This window comes from Lissotriton vulgaris, chromosome 11, assembly GCF_964263255.1.
Source record: "Lissotriton vulgaris chromosome 11, aLisVul1.2, whole genome shotgun sequence".
Lineage (NCBI taxonomy): Eukaryota > Metazoa > Chordata > Amphibia > Caudata > Salamandridae > Lissotriton > Lissotriton vulgaris.
Genome location: NC_141699.1, coordinates 132,791,889 through 132,804,940, shown reverse-complemented (window position 1 = coordinate 132,804,940; position 13,052 = coordinate 132,791,889). Strand labels below are relative to the sequence as shown.

The 13,052-nt window shown below is 41.0% G+C and overlaps 1 protein-coding gene across 1 annotated transcript in view; it reads left to right on the top strand.

Annotated features, from left to right (window-relative positions):
- The window catches only part of DNAH10 (dynein axonemal heavy chain 10), a 1,963,751-nt gene that overhangs the window by 1,316,838 nt on the left and 633,861 nt on the right, over nt 1–13,052 (top strand). The window lies entirely within an intron of this gene.

Sequence of the window (13,052 nt, the reverse complement as noted above, 5' to 3'; positions counted from 1 at the left end):
ATATTCAGGATTCCACAATTTCCAGACCCTATTAATGGTTAATTGCGCAGCAGTCACATAATTATTTGGCATTAATGAATGTTTAGAATATATTATCATGAGATAATTACCTACAACCTTTCTTTCAGTGTTAATGGAGCATAACAAGTTTAAATTACTATTATGTCAATGATAATTTTCTCCATATCTTTAACAGGTGTTATAAGAACATAGTACCACTTGTATGAAGCCATTTTGTGGGTGCAAAAGGCCTGATTCACAGAATCTGGCTGTTTGTCACCGCAAAAGGCTTTTTCTGTTGTATGAAACCCGCATTGCAATTCTGTAACATGTCCAAATACTGATTTGGTGTTTGGAAGGGTTGTGTTTAGGGCGTCACTTTCAATTACTGAACCACAGTGGTATGCATTATGTTTCGCAACCAAATTCTTGTCTTAACCCCTTAAGTGCTGATGACGGAGCCGCTCCGTCATCAGCTACGGGTGAGCTGTGCTGATGGCGGAGCGGTTCCGTCATGGCCCGCTCGGCGCGTCTGCGCGGCGCGAATTTCGCGCCTGCGCTGACGTTCTATTGAGCGGGGCGGGCCACGACGGAACCGCTCTATCACAAGCACAGGTCAACCGACGCTGGTGACGGAACGGTTCCGTCACCAGCATGCGGCCGCCCCGCCCCCTTAGCACTGCGGCGGAATAGCCGCCGCACTGAAGGGGTTAAAACATTCGTATTTTATCACCTCCCAAAGCAAGTAGTAATCTATAAGCAAATGGAAAGGGGTCCCTATAGGCCTGATCCCCTTACAGAATGTTAAAAAAAAAAATTTCAAGAGCAGGAAGTGGTCCCACGGACCACTGCCTACTCTTAGAAAATTAAAGGTTTTTTTTTTTTTTAAATCAATCCATTCCTAATGGGTTGTAAATTGAGACATACCTCACTAATATTCATGAGGTAGGTCGATTTGCGACCCCCTTGCAATTCCAAATTTAAAAATAATGATCATATTTTAGAAATAGCAATTTCCTAATTGCGATTCGGAGAAAATCTCAATTAGGAAATCACTAATCCCAATGTTAGTACTGTAGTGTAGTTCCTATATTCCCAATAGGCTCTGCGCATTGGAATAACATAAACAGCAGTGTAGACGTAGGACTGAGGTCATCTAGGTCTCTACTGACTATGTTAGATTTAATTAGGTTTGCCAGCTAGCTCAGAGGTCACTAGAAACTTTCTCGAATGAACAGGAATGAGTTAACTTTCCTGATTAGACAAGAAGGGATTAGTTTCTGACAACCGCATAAATATGACAACTTTGCTCCCTCAGAATAAAGAGTATATCTCTAGAGTCGTGTGAAAACAATAGACAGCTATTTCACTCAGTCAATCGTGCATGCTTAATTTCACCAGAGTGCAGAGAAATAGAGAGACGGGCGTTTTCAATAAAAGGTGTTATTTATTGAGCAGTCTTTTTTCTCATGCAAGAGAAATGAATTGCCACAGTTGCAATACTTATCAATATGTAAAGTGTGTACAGTAAAAAGAGTATTATAAAACAATACTGTAAAAACATTGATATGGTTTCTTAGCCATATGATACTTTAAAACGGATAAAATATATACATATATAAAACATTGACTAACGTACTCAACTGGTGCTTCTAAGATACGCCTACCCCGGTGTACCTGACCTAAGCCTAATACTTGGGAAGGAGTAAGTAAGTTGCAGTTTAAATTAAGTTGGGTTTTGCCAAGAATCTGAATCAAGAATTCTCTTAAGGTTTTAATCAGCTCCGTACCTTGGTTCTAGAATGAAGGAGGTCTTGTATCTCTCTCTCAGGACTCGATCTCCCAGCAATCCGCAAGGCTGACTGGAAACACCGGAGCTGGAATTTCTCGGCAGGAGAAAATACAGCGTCTCAATCAGTGCGTCAAATGGGAGGGTCGGCTTCCTTGGGCACTCACATCAGCTGGGCGTCGGGCAAGTAGATAGCCGCTCTGCTCCAAACCACTGTGTGTTTGCTTAAGGCAACATTGGTATATTTATACCTGAAAGGTGCCGGGTTTGATGTAAGGTCGGACATAAGACGTCACTAAGAACTAACAGTTCTTTCTGGACTCCAGTAGTTCTTGTGCAAATCAAAACAAAAGCAGGGGGAATTCCCAGGCTGCTGGAGGCTTGGTTTGTTTAAAGAACGCGTTGTACTTTCTAGGAGTCTATGGGAGTAGCCTTGCCGTAGTTGGACTGCATTGCCTATGACTAAATATGGATGTGATTCCTATGCCTTTATAAGGATATGTTTCGTTATAACCACATAAGGACATGAATCGGAAATATTTAATTAGGGTCCTAGATAGAAACACAACACCCATTCCACGTATAATGTCCATCATTACTAAATACTAAGCAATATATAAACATATAAGTATGCATGTGTTTTCCAGCCCACCCCAAAATACAAAAAATGCATTTGAAATGGTATAGATACACGAAATTAGTATTATACTGTACGCTTTTAAGCAGTGTTATCATTCAGGAAATGTATATATAAATATTGGCTGAATGAATTGCGAAAATTACATTTATGAAATGGCCCTGAATACAGAAAAAAGGTCGAGACCATTTCATCACATATTTATACAATACTGTACATGTGCTAGAGGTTGAGGTAAAATATTGTCTCTAGTGTCTCTAAAAATAGAAGCTCTGTTCTTTAAGAATAGTTCTACTTTAAGCAGAGTACCATGTGCCAAAATTAAGGGTAAATATTTTGGAAGTGGAAAAAATAATTTCGCTTTCAGGGGAAAAAATAGTTCCAAATGTTTTCAGTAGTTTTGTTTATCAAAAACTGAAGGCCGAATTCAGAGTTCAGGGAACGCTGTGTGCTCGTTGTTTTAAAAGTTATTTTCGTTGTTGGGAGAGAACATAATATCAGACAGGCTTGCGAAAAATTCTTCTACAACAGTGGGTGAAAGTTCCACCAAGTTTGAAAAAGCTGAGAAAGTGCAAATGTGAGAATCATTGCCATCATCGATTTCTACATCAGCAATGCTCACAGAAGGTTGTACCTGTGTGGTGCTGCTTTCATCTCTTCACCGCCACCTACTCGTCTCAACGAATGCCGTCATCAGAATAGGTAGCCGCTGGGGACAACACGTTGCATGAGCCGTTACCGAACCAAGCAAAGTATTGATATCCATAGGTACTGCTGATGGTAGTGTAAGACAGACGTCCAACATCCATAGCATAGCATAGCAGACATCGAAGCACAGGTAAAACGCAATCTTGCCAGATTGGTCTGAATGAAAGAAACCAGGTAGTACTCAGATCTCTTAGCCGCTCAAAGCCGAGGACATTAATGATCCGTTCTCAGTATCGTATAGCTTGGATCATGTCTTCCATTGTAGCCTGAGTTTTGTCTGTTGCTTGGCTTGCCATATCGAAGCAGAAGGAACAAAAATAAGATTCCTGCTACGAGTCCCAAAGAAGAGGTAGGCCGCCAAATACAGAATGCACAAAATCCGGTAGGAGCCCGAGAACTGCTTCGAAGGGTGTTAGCAGTCCCGAAAAAATTGTCTTAAATACATGTGAGATGCCACTGGTATCAGACATGTTTAAGATTTGACTTAACATTTCTACTAAATGCACGGGGCAATTTGTCGATAATAGGGTATCAATCTCTGCCGCTGTCCTTGCAACTTGCAGATCATACGTTTCTTTGGACGAGGTCAAAGGCACAGTTGTCTGTAAAAGAATAGACTTCATTCTGCTTAAAGTATCAATTTGAATAGAAGAGATATTCAAAGAAGGCCAGATTGCCGCCTCCATGTCTGGATTGCTGTTGGGATACAATACTTGCATACAGCAAATGGCCCTGGAAGTAACGGTTACGAGATAGGCTTTTCCTAGCACCATGCCACCACAACTGTGGTCACTTATTAGAACATAACTGCCGTTGGAAAGCTGTCTGAAAAATGGCTCTATCTGTTTTGCAGGAGTGCCATGCAGGTGACATGAAAGGTTCTTTGATGAACCCTCGCAGGCTCCATGCAAGTTAATACCCTGACACAGAAGTGTACCGCTTAGTGATTTTTTACAATTGTTAACACTAAGAAATACCTCTTTATTCCTTTCACTATAACATTTGTGTGTATAAGGTAAATTCCAGGTCGATTAAATGTATCCTTCACCCAACCTTTCATATAGGCCTGCTGGTATATATTTTTGGCAATACTGAAACTGAAAAGTTGTTATCGGAATTGTAATGGTTCCGTGTATTATCCATTCAATGACAGGTCTCTCTGACATTGTCAATGGTAATCTCTCAAGTTTTTCAATGCTCAGAATCGTATAGTCTGCTCCTTTTTGTGCCAAACTGATTTGTTTATCAGTAAGGTTAAAGATAGAGAATAATGACGTTATGTTGATTTGACGCCATGGCACGTAGCCTGAACGCAAGTTTTGTAACATCCAGCCTAGCTGTACAATAGAACGTAATTGGGACTGACCATGTTGTAACATTAGCAAGTCCTGGTCTATTATATATATAGCAGATGATACAATGCTGTCCAGTTAATATATTCTGGAGGACAGAGTCGTTTACCCATTGTCCACTACAGAAAGTGATTCTTCCAAATTTATACGATCAATTTCTCTTATTTTTTCTGCAGTTTCAATTTGCATTACTTTCCAAGCTTCGTTGTAAGCAGCGTACATACCGGCGTATATGAAACGTTTTTGACGCTGTTTGCGAGGTCCCAGTATGAAATCTCGCAAGTCAGCACCGTCTTTAAGTAAAGTCAAGTGTTGCTTAATTTCAGCCAGTGTGGATTTTTGTAGCCACTCAAGGCATAGTTTCCCTACACTGTATGTTGTAACTATCCCTGGATGTTGTCTCTGGGAATATCTTGGGTCTGGCCTGTTCTGTTTTAACCCCTGTATTTTGTTCAGGAATCTATCTTGACAGTTATTTGTGTCTGTGGGCCAGATCAACCATTTTTTCCAATCAGGATTTGTTCTGTTTTGGTGTAAAATATGGGATACGTCTATCTCCACATCTGTAGTGCTATTACTATCAGTTATGGGCTTTGGAATAGACGGTTTATTTAAGTCTTTTATCTTGGCTAAACCAAGACAGGTTGTTTGTTGAATGGTATCATTCAGGAATATTATCTGTTCTGGGATCATGCAGGCTCTAAATAGTGATTCTAGACCTTTTGTAACCCAGATGGTTTTGTTTCAATGTTGTCTTTCCAAACTTTGAAACAAAATGTAAACATTTTTTCATAACATTTTTCAGAATAAATCAATTTAGTATTTGTCAACATTTTTTACATTTTGTCTTATTTAACATTTTAAAATAAAACGTTTCTGGATCACTGTTGTTAAACCCTGGGAAGTATTGGAATTTCTCATAAAATGGTTTCGAGCTGCCTTTTGGCGGAGTTGGACAATGTTCCCATTGATTATAAGTTAAAACATTTCTAGGTTGAGTAGATTTATGCAAATAGGGATGACCAAAGTGATTATAGCAATATAACTCTTCGAACGACTCAGATCTCACCTCCCTTATAAGCCAAATAAAATCTGGGTCTCCAGATGACCTTCTACCAGCTAAAACAATCACAACCCTGCAAACTCTGCTTGGGCCTCATATCCAAGCACTAATCAACCACTCTCTCAGGGAAGGATCTGTGCCCACAGAATGGAAACAAGCAGTGGTGAACCCATTCCGAAAGAACGCTGCACTCCCATGGACCGACCTCTCCAATCTTCGACCCATCTCCCTCCTGCCATACCTCATCAAAATGACCGAGAGGCACGTGAACACTCATTTGTCCAAATACATTGAGGCAGCGGAAGGGCCTAGATCCCTCGCAATCTGGATTTAGACCCAACTATAGCACAGAGTCTGCCCTCCTCTCAGTGACCGATAACATCAAAATGTCACTGGACGGAGGGGATTCCATGATTCTAGTGCTGTTAGATCTATCCGCTGCCTTCGACACTGTGTCTCACGAAATACTTCTTGGTCGTTTGAGGGAGATGGGCATAGAGGGTGCAGCTCTCTCCTGGCTGGAAAGTTTTCTTTCGGACCGACAACAAAGGGTCAGACTGGGCTCCCATCACTCCATCTCAAGGGAGATCACCAAGGGAGTGCCACAGGGCTCATGCCTAAGCCCTACACTGTTCAACGTGTATGTGGCCCCCTTGGCGGACATTAAAAGATCTTATGGGTTCACCCCTGTGTCGTACGCCGACGACACTCAGCTCTTGTTTCCTTTCAAAACCCTAACGCCAGCAATAAAAAAATCCTTTGCGGGCGGCATGAGGGCAATATCTGACTGGATGGCCATAAATCGCCTCCAGTGTAATGTAGGCAAGACTGAGGTCATGTTGTTCATGTTGAGGTCATGTTGTTCGGAGAGGCCACACTTCTGTGGTCCCCGGAATGGTGGCCCCCGGATTTAGGACCAACACCAAGTCCCAAACAGACCGTCAAAAACCTAGGTGTGCGGCTACACAAAACTCTTCTGCTCAAAGAACACACAAACACAATAGCAGGATCTTGCTTCAGGGTCATTGGACTACTACGACGCGTTTTTCCATTCCTATCAGACTCCTACAGGAAAACTCTCGTCCAGGCCTTGGTAATCAGTAGACTGGACTACTTCAATGGCCTGCTGATCTCGGCAAATGAGGGACAACTACAGAGACTGCAGGTTGTCCAGAACACCGCTGCAAGACTGGTTCTCAACACCCAGCCAAGGTCTGCCTCACTCCCCCTCTTGGTAAAGCTCCACTGGCTACCAATAAGGCAGCGTGTAGAATTCAAAATTTGCTGCACTATTCATAAGTGTCTATTTGGCAATGGACCAAAATATCTAAAAGAAAAATTCATACCTTATAAACCCATTCGCACTCTGCACTCCAGCAACCAGCAACCAGCAACAGCTTCAGGTTCCACGCATCAAAAAAGCTAGGCAGGGAGGACGAGCCCTGTCCTACAAAGGCCCCCTCCTTTGGAACTCATTTCCGCCTGCCCTTAAAAATACCACTAACTTTCAATCCTTTAAGAAGACTCTGAAAACCTTTCTATTCGTTGCCTGCTAAATATCCAGTCTAAATTCCTCTTACAGCTTGGAACTAGGTCCGGGCCCCTCTAGTAAAGCGAAAAGCGCGGAGATACCCCTTCGGAGGTCGAATTCTTGCGCTATACAAAAATATAAATAAATAAATAAATAATTTGATGAACCCTGCAAATAATCATGTTCTGTGAATTTAGCTGACATTACTAAATCTGACATCATATTATTAATATTTTCAAAGTCCCAATCATCAGAGAAAGTACTTGGTGTCACAAGGTCACTTAATGAAACCTTGAACTGGTGTGGATATTTCAGGAGCTCAATCGGGCCATAGATTTCATAATCAGTTTTGTCCCATGCTACCCCACCGGGTATTGGATTGGCTGTGATGTTCACTGATGACAGTTCTCTTTTCTCGATGTGAGAGGATGTGTGAGGCTTTAGGACCAAGTTGATGTTCTGACGTGCTGTGTCCATTATACTATATTTTTCATCAATAAATCTACCCAAACATAGAACCATGATGAGCCAAAGTAGGAGGAAAAGTACACCTAACACAATCCAAAATTCAATCCATGGTGAAATCAGATATGTATTTTTTAGTTGATGAACAAGTTCAGTCACTTTTTCTTTGAACATTTTTGTTGCTGGCTTGTCTCCATGTTAACTTGGATCATCGGAAAAGTCATCGAAAATGATGAAGTAGCCAGATGCACTTTTGTCAATCGTAGGAATTGCTTCCGGATTTCTTTCAGTCTTTGGATCTTTCTTTGTTTCATTAGCATATTCTGATGCTACATCATTGTAGACTGGTGTTTCTTGATGAACTGTTGCAATGTGGGTCTCAAGAGACACAAGTTCCATGGCTTTGTTGCATAGTCCTTTTTTATTCACTGCAGGTTTATCAAAAGTGATTAGTCTTTCAGTTTGAACCTCTTGGATTGTAGCAAGATTTGGTCTTCTGCTACATCTTGGGAGTCCACTGGGCCTACTACTTATTATTGGCCACATGATTGTGGTTTAACCAGGTCGATGGATACAACTCGGTTCTCCTTTTTACCAGCAAGGGGCGGTAGTACTACTGATCTTGTTCCGCTGACAGCTAAGACAGGTACAGCTTTTCTGTAAGAAGGCCCAAATTCCTTCTTCACTGCAATCTTTTCTCTGACCAGATCCCCAATCTTTGGAATCCAGACAGGTCTTGCTGGGACAGGTGGTTTTTCTTCAGTGGTCGTTGATTTTAACTTTGTTACTTAGACTTCTTCTTGTTTCATTTAAGTCCTGTAAAACAGGCAAACGATCTTTGATATCAAAGGCTTTTTCTTTCACCACTGAAGTGTGACAATCTAAGTCCTGGTTTGCATTCTAGTCCCGAACAATAGTTTGTAGGGAGTGATACCTTTTAGAGAATTTCTTTGCAGATTGTTAAGACTACGTTGGACACTTGTTAGATGTTTGACCCACCCATCACCTGAACCTAATACCCTCGCCGTTGTAGTTTGCTTAATGTCACGTTTTTTTCTTTCCACTACCGCATTTCCCTCAGGATGGAAGGGAGAAGAGTACCGCAATGCAATGCCCATGCTGGTCATGGCCTCTTTGTAAGCTCGAGAGCTAAACGCAGGACCCTGGTCAGAATGTAGCATGCCAATTGCGTATATGCCGATAAAGACTCGCAAATCTTTTATAACAGTTCTGGCGTCAGCCGTGCGCTGGGGCCTACATTTTTAGTGAATCTAGTCTTAATAATTATGGGAACGCATTTCTCCGAATGGATTTCTGCGTATAGCTAGCCTGATTCTTTCTAATAGAGGCGTCTGGGCAGATGTCTGGTCCGGTTCACAACTGCGATCTCTATTGCAGTCCTGACAATCCATTGCAAATTTATAAACTTGCACGCTCATCCCCGGCCACCAGTATTGTGATTGTAATTCTATTAGAGATTTCAAGATCTCTTGGTGCCTCAGATCCAATCCGATGCGTGCTTCTTCAATCAAGAAGACTCTCCGGTTCGTGTTTGGAATTACTCTATCCCCCACTCCAGGGATTTGAGAAAAAGGAACGGAGTTTGCATCTATTATGTATGTATTACTGAGTGAATAGTTGAGAGGTAATGCTGCATAGTCGCCTTTTAAAGACTCTTTTACCGCCAGCATGGTTTCTCCATCTATGTGTTTTTTAGAACGCTTTTTTGTGGCTATGGAAGCCGGTTGAACCGCTGCCGCTATGGCTCTAGGGTTCCAAAAATAGAAGCTCTAAGAATAGTTCTACTTTAAGCAAAGTACATGTGCCAGAAAAAAGGTAAATATTTTGGAAGTGGAAAAAATATAATTTCGCTTTCAGGGGAGAAAATAGTTCCAAATGTTTTCAGTAGCTTTTCTTTATCAAAGCTGAAGGCCGAATTCAGAGTTCAGGGGAACGCTGTATGCTCGTTGCTTAAAAAGCTATTCTTCTGTTCAGGGGAGAACATCATTTCAGACAGACTCGCAAAAAATTGGTCTACGACATCAGGTGAAAGTTCGACCAAGTTTGAAAGTGCCGCAACAGTGCAGTCTTGAAAATGATTGCTGTCATCGATGTCAGGATCAGCAATGCTCACAGAAGGTCGTACCTGGGTGATGCTGCTCTCATCTCGTACTTCACTGTCACCTAATCGTAGTGGTGAAGTCTCAACGAATGCCGTCATCAGAATGGGTAGCCACTGGTGACAACATGATGCATGGGCCGTTACAGGACTTAGCAAAGTATCTGTATCCAATGGTACTGCTGATGGAAGTGTAAGACAGACGTCCAACACGCATTTTTCCCCGCATAGCATACATCGAAGCACAGGTAGGATGCAATTTTGCCAGATTGGTCTGAATGAAAGAAACCAAGTCATATTCAGATCTCTTAGCCGGGCTAATCCAAGGACTTTAGTTATGCGGTCCCGATAGCGTATAGCTAGGATCGTTTCTTCCATCGTTGCTGGAGTTTTGTCTGCGACTTGGCTTGCCATATCGGAGCAGAAGGATCAAAAGTAGAATTCCTGCTACGAGTCCCAAAAGTAGTGGTAGGCTGCCAAAGACAGAATGGACAAAATTGGGAAAAATGCCCAGAACTGTTTTGAAGGGTGTTAACAGCCCCGAAAAAATTGTCTTAAATATATGTGGGATACCACTGGTATCAGACATATTTAGAATTTGGCTTAGCATTTCCACGAAATGCACGGGGCAATTTGTTGATAAAAGGGTATGTATCTCTGCCGTTGTCCTTGCAACCAGAAGATCATATGTTTCTTTTGATGACGTTAAAGGCACGGTTGTCTGTAAAAGAACAGACTTCATTCTGCTTAAAGTATCAATTCGAATAGAAGAGATATTCAAAGAAGGCCAAATTTTTGCCTCCTTATCTGGAGTGCTGTTTGGATACAATACTTGCATATACAGCAAGTGACCATGGAACTGACGCTTACGAGATAGGCTTTCCCTGGCACCATGCCACAACAGCTGTGGTCCACCATTAGAATATAGCTCCCGTTAGAAAGCCGCCTAAAGAATGGCTCTATTTGTGTTGCAGGTGTGCCGTGCTGGTGACATGAAAGGTTATTTGAAGTCCCCTCACAGGCCCCATGCAAATTAATACCTTGGCACAGAAGTATACCGCTTAGTGATTGTTTACAATTGTTACCACTAAGAAATACATTCTGTTTCTTTTCACTATAACATGTGTGTGTGTAAGGCAATTTCCATGATGACTTAATGTACCCTTTACCCAACCTTTCATACTGGCCCGCTGGTATATACTCTTGGCAGTATTTAAATTGGAAAGTTGTTATCGGAATCGTAATTATTCTGTGTATTATCCATTCAATGACAGGTCTTTCTGACATTGTCAATGGTAATCTCTCAAGTTTTCAATGCTCAGAATCGTATAGTCTGCTCCTTTTTGTGCCAAACTGATTTGTTTATTAGTAAGGTTAAAGATAGAGAATAATGACGTTGTGTTGATTAAACGCCATGGCACGTATCCTGAACGCAGATTTTGCAACGTCCAGCCGAGCTGTACAATAGAACGTAATTGGGACTGACCGTGTTGTAACATTAGTAAGTCCTGATCTATTATATCGATAGGAGATGATACAACACTATCCAGTGAATATATTCTGGAGGACAGAGTCATTAACCCATTGTCCACAACAGAAAGTGATTTTTCCAAATTAATACGATCAATTTCTTATATTTTTTCTGCTGTTTCAATTTGCATTACTTTCCAAGCTTCGTTGTACGCAGCGTATATACCGGCCGCTATGAAACGTTTTTGACGCTGTTTGCGTGGTCCCATTATGAAACATGCAAGTCAGCACCGTCTTTAAGTAAAGTCAAGTGTTGCTTAATTTCAGCCAGTGTGGATTTCTGTAGCCACTCAAGGCATAGTTTCCCTACACTGTATGTTGTTACTATCCCTGGATGTTGTCTCTGGGAGTATCTAGGGTCTGGTCTGGTCATTTCGAGCCCCTGTATTTTGTTCAGGAATCTATCTTGACAGCTATTTGTGTCTATTGGCCAGATCAACCACTTTTTCTAATCAGGATGTGTTCTGTTTTGGTGTAAAATATGGGATACGCCTATCTCCATATCAGTAGTGCTATTACTATCAGATATGGGCTTTGGAATAGACGGTTTGTTTAAGTCTTTAATCTTAGCTAGGCCAAGACAAGTAGTCTGTTGAACGGTGTCATTCAAGAATCATGCAGGCTCTAAACAGTGCTTCTAAACCTTGTACCTGCCAATCTTTTGTACCCCAGATTGTTTTTGTTTCAATGTTGTTTTTCCAGAATTCAAAACCAAATGTAATCATTTTTTCATAAAATGTTTCAGAATAGATTAATTTAGTATTTGTCAACATTGTTTTTATGCCTGTCTTATTTAACATTTTGAAGTAAAACGTTATTGCATCACTTGTGTTAAACCCTGAGAAGTATGGGAATTTCTCATAAAATGTTTTCGAACTGATTTTAGCTGCAGTTCGACAATGTTCCCATTGATTATACTTAAAAACATTTCTAGTTTGAGCTGATTTATGTAAATAGTGATGTGCAAAGTGATTGTAACAATACATTTGTTCATAATTCGGCGAACCCTGTAAGTAATCATGTTCTGTAAATTTTGCTGACATTACTAAATCTGACATCATATTATTTATGCTTTCAAAGTCCCAATCATCAGAGAATGTACTTGGTTTTACAAAGTCACTTAATGAAACCTTGAACTGATGTGGATATTTCAAGAGTTCAACCGGGCCATAGATTTCGTAATCCGTTTTGTCCCAAGCTACCCCACCGGGTATTGGAATGGCTGTGACATTCATTGATGATAGTTCTCTTTTCTCGATGTGAGATGATTTGTGTGGCTTTAGGACCAAGTTGATGTTCTGGCTTGCTGTGTCCATTGTACTGTATTTTCCCTCAATGAATTTTCCCAAACAAAGTACTATGATGAGCCAAAGCAGGAGGAAAAGTACACCTAACACAATCCAAAATTCAATCCATGGAGAAATCAGATAGGTTTCTTTGAGTTGATGAAAGAGTTCAATTGCTTTGTCTTTAAAAGTTTTTGTTGTTGGCGTTTCTTCAGGTTCGCTTAGATCTTCAGAAAAGTTATCAAAATTGATGAAGTAGCCAGATGCAGTTCTGTCAATTGTTGGAATTGCTTCCGAATTTTCCTTTGCTTTTTCATTTTTTCTTTCATTAGCATAGTCTGAGGCTACATCGTTGTAGACAGGTGTTTCTTGATGAAGTGTTGCGATTTGGGTTTCAAGAGGCACAAGTTCCATGGCATTGTTGCATAGTCCTTTTTTATTCACTGCAGGTTTATCAAATGTGATTAGTCTCTCAGTTTGAACCTCTTGGATTGTAGCAAATGTTGGTATTCTGCTATTTCTTGGGAGTCCACTGGGCCTACTACTTATTATTAGCCACATGATTGTGGTTT